Genomic DNA, 12,915 nt, shown 5'->3' on the forward strand with positions numbered 1-12,915 from the left:
TAACCCAAACACCTCACACAAGGCCCACCTCCAACATTGGAGGTCACATTTCAACATTTGGAGGGGACAAAACATCCAAACCATATCAGTCCAACTACCCTCCCGCCTCCAAAGAGGGATAAAGTCACTTGCCCAAGTGCACACAGAGGGTAAAAGTGGGAGTTGATATTTAAGTTCAGGCACTTTGTATTTGTAACAATTACACCATGCTGCCAATCCCCTTGTCCATTTTTGTACTCCTTGTAGGAAATATGTTAAACATACAGGTTTCTGGGTCTTATTTCTGAATCTTTGGAGATGGGCCCCAGAAATATGTGTTTTGAACTTGATCCCCGGTAGTTTTTTCTGTATATTCTACAGACTGGCACTGGGAAATAGAAGATAGTAAGGACAGCTTAAGAACTTTTTCAGTTAGCATGGTAAAGCTTTATTTAATGCCTGGCCATTAAGTAAATTCAGAGGTTATCTGGAAGGACATATGTCTGTGTTGTATGTGACCATACCTGTGAAAAATGCTCAGAATCAGATAAAGACTCTAAAGACAGACATAGAGATGAAATGCCGACTTAGCCACCTGGGGCCAGAGAGATTGGTGGTCAGAACTAAAATAACACCTATATGTAGATGGCATATCCGTAAGTAGCTGAGATATTTGCAGCTCATTGTAGAATAAAATTGGTGTATTAGTTTGCCTAGGGTGTAATAATAAAAAAACCCGGAATTTATTTGTTTCTCTTAAAGTCACAATTGAAGAACACTGCTCAGGAATGGAAGAAATTCTTGACCCATTTGGGGTCTGTAATAAGGCCTGGCTAGAAATCGCTGCATAATGGCATCTGGAAGGCACCGTGATAGAACTTCACAGGGCTGGTTACAACATGGCATAGAGAGATGCAAATGCTACTTCAATTTGTTCCCTCACAGTGGGTCCATGATCTGGTACTCAATTTTACCCATTAAGAAAAAAAAAATCCAATTCATTGATTCACCTTGAGGTGAACCCTTAAGGCAACAATGTAAAGTCTAAATAAAAATGTGTCCCCAGAGTCTCTCTCCCTGCACAGCACTGAGTAAACACTGATACATTCTTCTTTGTGGGCTATCAGTTTCTTTGGCTCTTCAAGAACCACCACCCTTCAGTTAGCCGTTTTGCATTTACCATTAAAAATATTTGATCAGTCTGAGTCACTGTGTTTGTGGTTCTGTAAGGCAATTTTTAAAAGTCAGAAGAAATGGGCAATACCCTGAAATCATTTATTTAAGGAAGAGGACTGAAAAGTCAGCGAAAGAGAAAGATGCCAAAGAGACATCCTCCATATTCATGACTGTGTTACTTTTCGCTCCTCATTTAATTCGGCATCTTTTTTATCTTTTGGAATAAGCTTCTAAGATTTCCTTTACATTGTCTTTTACTGTAATCCTCCCCCCACCTCTGTTTTAACTTTCAATTTTTAATTGGCTGTTATTTTTATTTATGCCTTTGGCTTGCAAAACTCTGTTTAAAAATCAGTGCTTAAACGTTGTGCTTCTCGATGACTGTTATTATTATATCCTCATCATATACTAGAAAGTGGGGCATTTTCTTTATTTTTATTTTGGATATTATTTACTATTATTTGGATATTGTACTGTGATTTCATCTGTGTCTTATGTTTGCTTTGTCTTTTATTTTGTATCATTTGTCTCAAATTCCTTTGATGTTTCAGGCCATTCATATTCTCATCCACTCTTCTCACTTTGGTTACTTTTTGAATTACTGCATGAGAGTTCACAACCTACTCATTTTCCCTCCTCCACTGGCAGGTGTGGTAGCAGAGAAGAATTTTTCATGACAGGCTTGGTGGAATTCAGTGGGCTGAGTGGTGGCTCTCCTGATGGGCAGCAGCCATCTTGTGTGGTTCTTACATTCTTAGGATGCAGGCTGAGGCTTTTGTCTTCCCCACAGTTTACTGATGGATGCATTTAAGTGATAGAGATTAAAAAGCTTTCCCAGGAATAAAACAATAAGTCAGTGATAAATGTAAGAACTGAAGGCAGAATGCTTGGCTTCTTAGTTATCCATAAATAACTTAGATGCTGGTGCATTGGCAATATTCTTCTTCTATAATAAATCTCAGATAAACGTAACAAACACTCTTCTAAGCACAAATGACAACCTTGTGATGATTCTACTACAGACTCTTGAGAGGGTTCCCTTTCTCCTCCCTCTTGCCCCCTGAAGCATACTCTTTCTCAATAGGCTCAGATGCTCAGCCCAACTGCTCTCCAGTCCAAACTCCCTTCTAAGCTGAGACCCTATGACTTTCTTCCTCCTCCCTGGTAATAAAGCAAGTCTTGGGCGTCAGAGCTTCCCAAAGATTACTAAGCACTTAATATGTTCTGTACACTTTTCGAAGGTCTCTCTTATTACCTCTAACTTACACATGTTTAGTATCAAATGCTTGAGGCCAGTATCAAGCCCTGGAACAATATCTCTTTGTTCTCCCTGTTTAAGCTTTCAAAATCCCACAAACTATGCCTTTCAGTTAATGTGTGTCCTAGTCAGACTCCTTGGCTGTTCTGCTGCTATAATCAGTTTGGTTATATCTGGACACTGGGTAATTCTGTGTGACAAGGTAGGGGTGTTGCCTAAGGACTGGACAAGGCCTGCTCTTTAGCCATCTGCCATGTGGTCTGAGAGGTTCAGTGGGAAGACCTTGGTGCTGTAAAACAAAACCATTATAACAAATGCATAAAATCTGTGCAGTCTGATTCATGTTGCACAATAAATGTAAACACAGCACACAAATAACTCTAATTTATATCAGCCTTCTGCGGTTAAACCAATGTTTGACTGTTTCCTCATTTTGTTAGTTTTCAAATATTCCTTTCTTCCCTTTTTTTACAATTTAACTCAATTTTTAATAAAATGTTTCCCAAGCATTATTTTGACCACATACCCAAATTTAAGTTGTGAACATTGACAGTGTCCATTATATAAACACACTTGAAGTTAAGGACTTAACAATTTTCTAGTATTAGCCTCTTTTCTATACTGCTTTTCACATATGTGCCCATTAACAAATGGAATGTCCGTTACATGTATTGGTTTGTGAGTGTTTCTGGAAAACCGCAGTATGTGTTAAGACCAATTTCCACACCAGCCCTGCATGCATCCAAATATTAATAATGCACCGAGGCACAGACTTAGAGCAGGTATGAGAGCAGGTTCAAACGCTGGCATGTCTCATTTCCCTTTGTATTGGTTGTTTTGCTTAGTACTTCTTAAAACAAAAATAAGAATCTAGTTTTCAAGTATTTCTTGTCACTGTTGAGTGAACACTTTCCCCTGCTGCCCAGAAGGTCATTTCTTGTCTCCCACACAAGAGGCACGTGATGACAAGGTTAAAAGCACTCTACATTTAGGAGGCCCTGGGTATTACCAGGGAGTTCCCAGTTCGTTCTTTTCAAGGTCAAACTGTAAATAAATATCATCCTAAATCCAAATGTATTCAAGGTGTTTCATGCTACCAGATTCTTCTAGTGCAGTGGCTCAGAGGCTGAGCTTTGGAATTTCTCTTATCCGTTGTTTGCTTTCCGTTTTTGCCACTTTCTAGTTCTCTGACCTTGACTATGTAACAAAACATGGCTCTATGACTTATTGGCTATATATCCAAACCTCAGCTTCCCCGTCTATAAAGTGGGGATAATAATAGTACTCAATAGGGCTACTGCGATTAAATGAGCTAAAACTGAAAAGGACTAAGTATAATCCGTAATAGAGTAAGTGCTCAATAAATGTTAGCGACTACTGGTCAGAATAAAATGCGAATTTCATACTTTGCTTTATTATGTGGTGGGAGAAGGTGAGAAATGGCTGAATGAATTATCTGACTTATGTGATATTTAGATTTTTTTCCCCGCAGAGGTAGCATTATGTTCTATAAATCCTCTAATGTAGTAGCTGGTATCTATTCTGAACAGGTCTCTCTGAATTAGGAGATTGGAAATGTCAGCAAACGACTTTCAAGTAGATTCAATTCTTTTTTGTGAGGGGAGTAGGGTTGGGACAAGCATTTTCATGTGGATATAAGAGGGCTTCAAACCAAAATTTAAAGTATGGCCGACTGCTGCTGTTTCTCCCAGAGGTTGTGAGAGAGAAATTCTATGAGAAATTTTATCCTCTATTCTAAATATTTTTTTGGCAAAGGGGGCGGGTTCTTCCCAGAGGTGTTTCTTTGTTTCAGAACCAGCCATGTATGTGTTGTCTTGATACCTTGTGTATACCGCCTCCCAGGCCACTTCCAAAACAGAAGCCAGTGGAGTATTTTGATGAACAGCTAAGCTCGGTTATTTCTAAGAGGCATGTGGAGATAGACACGAAGCTTTCTTGATGCTGCAGGAGGAACTTAAAACAAAAGACTTGGAAGCCTTGCGCAGTCAGAAGGCTGTGCCCTAAGCAGAGAAAGGAAATCTACATTGCACCAATTGTTTTCAATCTTCTTTTACTTTTACCTTCCCACACTAAGGTGTCAACTAAGTCTATCAGCCAGTCTGATGTCTAAAAATAGTTGCTATAGGGATATTTGCATTTGATAAAATGCCATAGGGTCCTTGAGGCTAATTGGCAGGGGGAATTATTTCATGATCAATTCTTTAGATATTTGTTCACAAATAAATTGACTATCTTAAAGTTGTTTTTTTTAAGGGAGCGTGAGCAAAGGTCAAATTCAAAGTGCCATATAAAAGCAAGAAACATCTGAGATGAAGAATCTGTAGGGTTAGTGTGGTCAGAGGGCCACATTCGTCACCTGCCTGTGGCTATGTCTACAGACAGAGAGAGGAGAAGAGCAAGGTGGCTTGGGCAGAAATGAGAGCACAGAGGGAGCTGGGGTTAACCCAGGGTCACAGAGAGCCCACGGTCAGTAGTGGAGTTGGCGTGGAACCCAGCTTCACGGGCTTAGCACGGTTACATTATTGCTGTCTCCACTAAGCTCCAGGAACTTACTGGAAGGACACGAGACATGCATACATTAAGAACCAGAGAGCACAATCAGTGACTGTCAGTGTGCTGCATGCAGGACACAGAAATGCAAAGCAAGGCATTGATGAGCATGAGAGTGGCAGGGTTCGTCCCAGCCAGACAAGGAAGAGGCCAGGCTTGTTCTGGCCTGTCTTGCTGGCCCTTGTCCTGGTGTCGTTCTTGATCTACCCTCCAGGCCCCAGGTGTCCCTGTACTCTTTCCCTCCGATCCAAACCTGCTTTCAGAGAAAAGACTCTAATTCAGGAAGCCTTCAGTTGTTGCATAACCAAGGTGTGACCTGGCTAGTTTCCACACAGCAGAGGTACTGTGTTCTGGGAATTTAGATGGGGAAAGAGTCTTAAAAATTTCTTCTTGCAAATATTTTCAAAATTAAGTCTTAATATTTTAAAAAGAAGCAATTAACAAACAAACAAGAAGTCCCCAAGTCCTCTAATTTCCATGAAATTTCCTCGGACCACTCCCCTGAGCTGTCAACTTTCTCTCTTTTGGTTGCCAGAGCTTTTTGTGTATACATACAGCTTTTGATATACATGTATATATCACATAATGACAGGGATATGTTCTGAGAGATGCATCATTAGGAATTTCGCTGTAGTGAGAACATCATAGAGTGTCCTTATACTCTATAGTAAGGACACTCTCTGGTGGTTTTTGTGTGTCTAAGCATAGACAAATTAAAATCTTATGGGACCACTGATGTATAGGCAGTCCATTGTTGACCAAAACATTGTTGTGTGGCACATGACCGTACCTTTATTCAAGTCCTCATCATATTTCATGCAATGATTTATTTATTTATTTATTTATTTATTTATTTGAGATGGAGTTTCGCTCTTGTTACCCAGGCTGGAGTGCAATGGTGCAATCTCGGCTCACTGCAACCGCTACCTCCCAGGTTCAAGCAATTCTCCTGTTTCAGTCTCCTGAGTAGCTGGGATTACAGGCACCTGCCACCACGCCCAGCTAATTTTTTGTATTTTTTTAGTAGAGACGGGGTTTCATCATGTTGGCCAGGCTGGTCCTGAACTCCTGATCCCAGGTAATCCACCCGCCTCAGCCTCCCAACGTGCTGGAATTACAGCATGAGCCACCACACCTGGCACAATTAATTATTGGTAGCTTTGTCTGTTTTGAGGCAGGGACTTCCCTTTATTCATGTTTGGTATATTTTTATTTGGGTAGATGCTCAATAAAGTAAAAAGGGAAAAAAGAATCTAAAACCATTCGTGCTAAGGTGCAAGCCTGGCCAACATGGGGAAACCCCATCTCTACTAAAAATACAAAAACTTAGCTGGGTGTGGTGGTGCGTGCCTTGAGATATTGCTATTTCCCCAGATAACCTAAATCTACAGCAATAGGAGGGAGTTTGAGTGAATAATGGCGTATCTTTATACAAAGAATTTCTAATAAGGGAAATGTGTATGTTATAGTAATAAGTAGAAACAGCTGATTGAGTTTAACATAATATGTAATAACGCATAGAAAGAAGGTCTGGAAAGAATGCACCAAACTGTTGAAATCATGATTTCGAATTGGGAGCATTATGAATGATTTTTATTTTCACCTCCTTAATTTTCTGTATTGTTCAAAGTTTCTAGAATGAATGTGTATTCATATATAACAGATAAGAAAATTTGGTTTCCCCCCTCAAACAGTATCTCTCAGAAAAGGAGTTGCATTTGAGTTCTTCCAAAGTCCTTTGCACTATGGTGTGCTCACTGACTTTTTTTGAAACACAAAGTGCTAGGTGGGGAGGACACATTAGCTTGAATTGACCCTAACAAATCATAAACTTTTAGATAACTATGGTTGTTTGCTTTTTAAAAGAAGGACCATGGAAGGAGGAGGAAGAAAAGGAAAAAAATTAAAAATAATAATCAAGGACCAGAAAGCATTACATAAATTTAATGAATCATTTCTTTGGGAAAAGGCCTCCAAATTAATTGCAAGTTCTAAATGTCATTGTAAACCAGCTTTCTGAAGATTCCTTTTACCAAGCAATGCTATAAGTGATTACATTGTGACAAACATAAATATACATTTGTAGGATGAATGGAACAAAAAGTTGTTTTAGTGTTTTGTAAATAGTACTTGTGGCTTGTGATAAAAATTGGCAATGGCAGCATCACGGTTTAAAAAAAAACAAATTAGATGGAAGAGAAGATTATGTCTGGAAAACTATCAGATACCTAAAAACATGTCTCATGAAATGGAAGACATTTGTCACTAGACACACAGATGGCAACTTTAAATCAGACACCTTCATGGGATGGAAAAGTGGAAAAATATTTCTAAATTGAGTTATTTTATACAATATGACTTTAAATATGTACACTTAATTAAATTAATAAATTAAACATTGAAATTAGATATATAACTATTTCATCTATCTTTCTAAAGGCTTACGTTTGAGTTGGTCCACATAATTAAATTTTTTTTTCTCTTTGGGAAAGTAAACTTACGTTAGCGTTACTTTTTATTCCTGTATGCTTTTATAATAAGAGCAAAATCAAAAGCACAAACTTGCTATGCCTTCCAGGGAATCTTAAAATTTAATAGGCATTATGCTCTTATATAAGCAATTATACTGTAGTGATGAAATCCCAGGCATTAGCCAGTGGATGGGGAAGGTATTTAGGGAGACAGTGGGGTCTCTGTGCCCTTAGAATCACATTAGACAGGGCCATCTACTTAGCCCTGTGTGAGGCTGGCTTTGTCAGGGAAGATTTCATCCAGGAATATTTCTTGGAGAAGTGACTTTGGAGCTCAGTTTGCAAGTAGGAAGTGGACACATTAGAAACGAAGGAATAAAAAGACATGTTAGTGACCTACTGCTGCTTACAGACCACCCCAAAGCTTAAAGGCTTACAACCATAGCCATTGATTCGTTACCATTCTTTGGTTTGGCAATTTGGGCAGAGCACAGTTAGGATGGCTCATTTCTACTTTGCATCTGTTTGCAATTGTTGATGGGTTGGCCCATCATAGATGACCTCACTGCCAGCCTGGGACCTGGGGAGAGGGTCCTGTAATGGCTGGATGACTGGGCCTCTTTCTCCATGTGGTGTCTCTCATCCTCAACAAAGGACTAGTTCACAGATAGCATTGTTCAAAGAAGGTGAAAGTGGAAGCTACAGGGTCTCTAGAAGCCAAAGCTTGGTAGACATATGATGTTGTTTCTGCCACATCCTATTGCTCAAAACAAGTCACAAAATCAACCCAGATCCCAGGGAGTGGGGAAATAGATTCCGCCTTTTGATGGGAAGAGCTTTAAAGAATTCGTGGCCAGATTTATCTTACCACAGGGCATTTCCAACGGGGAGAACAGCTTCTGGAAGGGAATAGAGATAGGAATACATAAAAGTTGTAGTAGGAATTTTAAGGAGTCCAGCCTGATTTAAATAGAGGAGGCTTGTTGATGAGCAGCTTCAAATGAAACTGGATATGCAGCCCAAGAGGCCCAAACACTGTAAGCTTGGGACCGGGACTTTGAAGTAAGAGTTAGCAAACCTCATTGCAGGATCCCAGATCATGGCCTCAGAGTTCCTTTTAATTCATCTTCTGTGTTGTGTTGTGTTGTGTTGTGTTGTGTTGTGTTGTATTGTATTGTATTGTATTGTATTGTACTGTAATTTATTGAGATGGAGTCTCACTCTATTGCCTAGGCTGGAGTGCAGTGGTGTGATCTCAGCTAACTGCAACTTTTGCCTCCTGGGTTCAAGCGATTCTCCTGCCTCAGCCTCCCAAGTAGCTGAGATTGCAGGCATGCACCACCATGCCTGGCTAATATTTTGTGTTTTTAGTAGAGATGGGGTCTCACCATGTTGGCCAGCCTGGTCTCAAACTCCTGATCTCAGGTGATCTGCCTGCCTCGGCTTCCCAAAGTGCTGGGATTACAGGTGTGAGCCACTGCACCCGGCCTGTTTTTATTTTTAAGACAATTTTTGCTTTGAGATCTTGGAAGACCCTGTTTCATTAAAGTATACCATATCCAGGAATGGATTTTATCAATGCCTTAATGGACTTTCAGAAGATAGAAGAGCACAGAGCCAGGAAAGGACAGTGGTTACATGCCTGAACTCTGGAGCCAGACAGACCTTGGTTCAAATCCTGTCTTCACCACTAGGGAGCCATGTAACATTTGGCAAGTCACATAACCTCTTTAAGCTTTGGTTTTCTCCAATGTAACATGGGACTAAAATTATACCTACTTCACAGGATGGCTGTGAGGGTAGATAGTACACTTAGGGATTTGTAAGCATTGAATACGTAAGTAAGTGCTCAGTTAGTGTCAGCTGTCATTATTACCTTTGGATTTTCCTTTTTCATCTGTAAAATGGGTTACTGCTGCTGGAATTCCTAGGTTTTATTCTTAAAATGGCTAATGAAATTCTACATCAAGGAATTTGAAAAGATTAAGGGCAGTGTCCCCTTATGTTCTTATTGTTCCCTTAGTGTTCTTATGCTCTGTATACAAAAAAGTCTGTTCCAAAGCTAATTGCTACTCTCTACTGAGAGAAGACCAACCTCACAGCAAGTTGCAGTGTTGATGTGTTAAAGAAAAAATACATTTATTATCTAATTGGATATATTATATAAGATGAATTAGGATGCTGGAATGTGCTTATTTTCAAGCATGTACCTTTTCCCTATTTAACAAATATTTTGAAATCTCCCACTGTGTTATATGCCCTAGCCAGGTATTGGAGATATAATGATAAGTGCAATCAACATTGTTGCTCTCAAGAGCTGCTTTTAATACTCTGCATTAAATAAGGTCTCTGTAAAAATGTATATGATTTTTCACCCCAGAGAATATTCACAAATAGATCACTTAAACTTTTGTTCTCAATCCTGGGCCATTGTTCATATTAACTTAATGGAAGTAATTTGGTATGTTTTGGGGAATAATCATAATTATTTTGATAGAAAATTCTAGAGCCAACCCTAAGTCTGGTCCACCTGTCTGGCAAGTAAAGTGAAAACTGTATTGTAGTAGTGTAGAGCTTCCCTAAGTCCCTCACCTGGGGAAAAAGAGCCTTTTCCAAGGCTGTTTACACCTCTCATAGTTTTGATGGCACAAAAACATCAAGTAAGGAAGACTTTTAACCATAGGTATATTCTTTAAAAAAAATTAATATACACTAATCCACATAAAACCCATGCCTCCCACACCATGTTAATTGGAACTGACATCCTTTATTGTAGTCAGAGTTTTCACATCTCTACAAGATAACTCTATTTACTCAATATGTAGAAAGCTTATAAGGGGGCCCGATTTAGGTATGAGGAGACTACAAACTCAAGCTGAGTGATAATGAAACATAAACCATTTGGTAGAGTATGGAACTATGTTCAGCAGAAAAATATGCTATGTTCCGGCTTCAGTTCTGTTGCTGGCAAGTGGCTGATACCTGACTGAGGATGCATCTTGGCCCCAGAGTGGAGGTCATGACCAGACCAAAGTGCTCTCCATCTTCATTATTCCATTCAGAGCATCTGGACAACGCCAAGAAAGCTCCTGACCTCTTTGCTGTTTCCGACTATGCTAACTTCCTAAGGTCCTACTCAGAAGCATATCTTCCTCACTCTTCCTCTCCTCTGCTCCCAGTTTTCCTCTGTAACGCTCCCTTTAACAATTTCCCAAAAAATGATTGAAGCAGTCATGTTGTCTTATGTTATATGTATTAATTACAATCCCTAAAGAAGGAAACAAAAAGTATTGACGTATAGCTCATTCGGGGGCAGAAAAAAAGCAATGTTTTTTTCTTTGGACATATTGAACAGGGTAGCATCTAATCTACTGTCAATTAACTATGAACATGCTCATTCCAGCACTTTAAAACAGCATCCCTCCAGAAAACAGAAATACATTTTTAATGGAACCACCTGTGCCTCAAGGCCTCTGAGAACTTTAACAAGGATCGGTCCATCAAAATAGTTGCCATAAGCATGTATAATAAATTAAACATGAATTTTAAATCATTCATTACCTTCCTGAGGGATCGAGATGCTGTAGGGATAATGAAAATGCAATGATAATAAGCAATCAGTTGTGATTTTAAAAAGGAGGTGAAAAAGAAGGGTCCATCTACATTTCACCTTTGCTGAAGAATGAGCTAAAAGGACATCTTTAAATTAGTACTAATTAATGTAAACTTGCAATGGAAGATATTACTTTATTTTACTTCATGATTTTTATTTTTTATTTCTTGAGACAAGAGTCTCGCTCTGTCACCCAGGCTGGAGCGCACTGGTACGATCACAGCTCACTGCAACCTCAACCTCCTGGCTTCAACTCCTGGGCTTAAGGGGCTCTCCTGCCTCAGCCTCCCAGATAGCTGGGACCACAAGCACGCACCACCATGTCCAGCTAATTTTTTAATTTTTGGTAGAGATTGGGTCCATCTACATTGACCAGGCTGGTCTTGAAGTTTTGATTGTCATGCCTCAGTCTTTCAAAGTGTTGGGATTACAGGCATGAGCTACCATGCCCAGCCTACTTTATTTTATATTTTACTGAAATGTTATTGGTCTATATTGTCACAAATTTAATCATAGAACACAGCCAGGAGAGAAAAATAATAATAGTAATAATAATAGATACTATTTATGAGTTACTTTGATTGTACTTTTCATAAATGATCCTCACTTCAAATAGGAGGCAACCAAGTGTAGAGAGATGAACTTACCCTTGGTCATAGGGCTAGGATTTAAACACTAGTCTGTGAGGCTAAAGCTTATGTTTTTCTCACTACATTGCTCTAGTCAAACCATATTTCCTCCCAAGGTTAGGATGATGACAAGAAGTAGCTAAGCACTCTGTAGTCAGAGTTCCTGGTTCAAATAGTAGCTCTTCTTACTAGCTGCGTGACTTTGGATAACTCACCTAACTTCTCTGTGCTTCAGTTTCTTCCTGTATAAAATAGAGATAATGTGAGAATTAAACGGGACAAAGTATACACAGCAATTAAGCCAATGCTTGCTATACAGCAAGTGTTCAATGTATGGTACCATTTTTGTTACTGCTGTTACTGTTATTATTACTGAAAGCAAACAAAAATAAAAAAAGAATGGCTTGGCTGCTTTAAATGAGAAACAGCCCTAAAGTAATGCCAGATGCTCTTGCTGGGTCTGGGAGAACAGCAGATTACTCACTCTGTTGAGTTGTCAAGCCTGGGTGATCCCTGCCTGCCACACTCACAGTCTGCTGTTTACAGTCCTGAATGCATGCAGTGGAATGGTCCTCCTCATCTGCAGCATCTGGTGCAATGTAGGAGACCCTTCAGCTTCCTCTGGACTGTTTTTCTTTTCCGTTTGTGTCCATCTTCCTTGATCAAACTCCAGAAGGCGTATCCCCAATAGGTTTCTCCATTTTGGAGGATCTCTTCCATATTTTACATGCTAGGACTGTGGTATTCTGTTATGGCAGCCCTAGCAGATGAATAATACAGGTAGAATGGTCCTCAGGTGGTCTGAAGCAGGAGATATGGCACTCATGGTGCTCTCTGATGAAGCCTGAGTCAATGGAGGAGCCCGCAGCTGCTGGGTCACTCGGTCTCAGGTCTGTGAGAGTCAGCTGGGGCACAAGAGCTCTGGGAACTTCGAAGGCACCCTCTCGAGAAAGCATTTTCTGTGTTAAATATTTTCCTCCACAGGTCTGAAATTCCATCAATAGAAATTCATATGGGGGTCTTGATGCCTTCTTTAGTTTTCAGCAATCTCATGATAAAATGAGAATGTACCTGGTCACCAGGATGCTGTTAATAGGCTGAGAATGTGGGGTGTGGTTTCTGGAAAAGGCCTGTAGGGAAGGGGCAGTGAAGGACAGAGGGGTCAGATCTTTAGGTTCTCTCCCTTCCAGTTTTGCCCAGGGCCAGCCTCAATGAGCT

Source organism: Rhinopithecus roxellana, chromosome 8 (assembly GCF_007565055.1).
Source record: "Rhinopithecus roxellana isolate Shanxi Qingling chromosome 8, ASM756505v1, whole genome shotgun sequence".
NCBI lineage: Eukaryota > Metazoa > Chordata > Mammalia > Primates > Cercopithecidae > Rhinopithecus > Rhinopithecus roxellana.